General features: G+C 36.9%; 1 pseudogene; it reads left to right on the top strand.

Moving 5' to 3' along the window:
- Positions 1–306: 306 nt before the first annotated feature.
- Positions 307–813, top strand: LOC116155469 (olfactory receptor 4C11-like; annotated as a pseudogene).
- Positions 814–1071: the final 258 nt, after the last annotated feature.

The raw sequence follows: 1071 nt of genomic DNA on the forward strand, positions 1-1071 counted from the left end.
TTTATGAATGTGAATAGGATTCTAAGCAAAAAATGGTGTTTGTAATCTTCATTTTCTATGTGGGAACCATGGTGGGAAATTTGCTTATTACTGTGACCAGCAAGTCCAGCTGGACACTTGGGATTCCTCATGTACTTCTTCCTATTTTGTCTTTGATTGATACCTGCTTTTCAACTTCCTCAGACCCCAAACTAATTGTGGATGACATCTGCAAAGAAAATCATGTCCTACAATGAATGCATGACTTAAGTCTTTTCACTGCATTTATTTGGCATCATGTAGGTCTTTGTTCTCTTCCTCATGGCCATGGATCACTATTTAGCCATCTGCAAGCCCTTGTGTTACCCAGGTATCATGAGCTTCCAGGTCTGCATCATCCTGATTGTTCTTATATGGATAGGGTCTTTTACACATTCCATGACTCAGATTAACCTGGTCTTGAGATTACCTTTTTGTGGGCCCAATTTGATTGATGAATTCTGTGATATGCAGCCCTTGTAGAAACTTGCAGGCATGGATATTTATGTGATGAAACTGTTGGTGGTGTTTAATAGTGGGGTCATTTGCACAAGCAACTTTGTAATTCTGATAATTTAATACACAGTTATCTTGCATTTAGTGCAAAACCACAGTGCAGAAGGGAGGATAAAAGCTCTCTCCACTTGCACGTCCCACATCACTGTAGTTGTCTTATTTTTGGTCCATGTACATTTATATATATCCACTCCCCCAACCACATTCCCCACAGGAAAGATGGTGGGAATATTTTATACTATTGCAACATCCTTTCTCATTCACTCATCTACACGCTAAGGAATGCAGAAGTGAAAAATGCCATGAGAAAGTTATAGCATATCAAAATTTCATCAGAAAACAAAAGATGAATTGAAACATAGTTTGACTGAATCTGTACAGATATCAAACATGAGGGTGTCTGATTATTGTGGGAAGGACATATAATCATATATGATTGTGAGTTGTTATCTTTTTGAGTCTACATGCAAAATGAATGACAAGTCTTCTTATAGTTACTTTTTTCCTTTTTTTAAAAAAATTTTATGGAGTTATAGT

The sequence above is a fragment of the Camelus dromedarius genome, unplaced genomic scaffold (assembly GCF_036321535.1).
Source record: "Camelus dromedarius isolate mCamDro1 unplaced genomic scaffold, mCamDro1.pat HAP1_SCAFFOLD_85, whole genome shotgun sequence".
Classification (NCBI taxonomy): Eukaryota; Metazoa; Chordata; class Mammalia; order Artiodactyla; family Camelidae; genus Camelus; species Camelus dromedarius.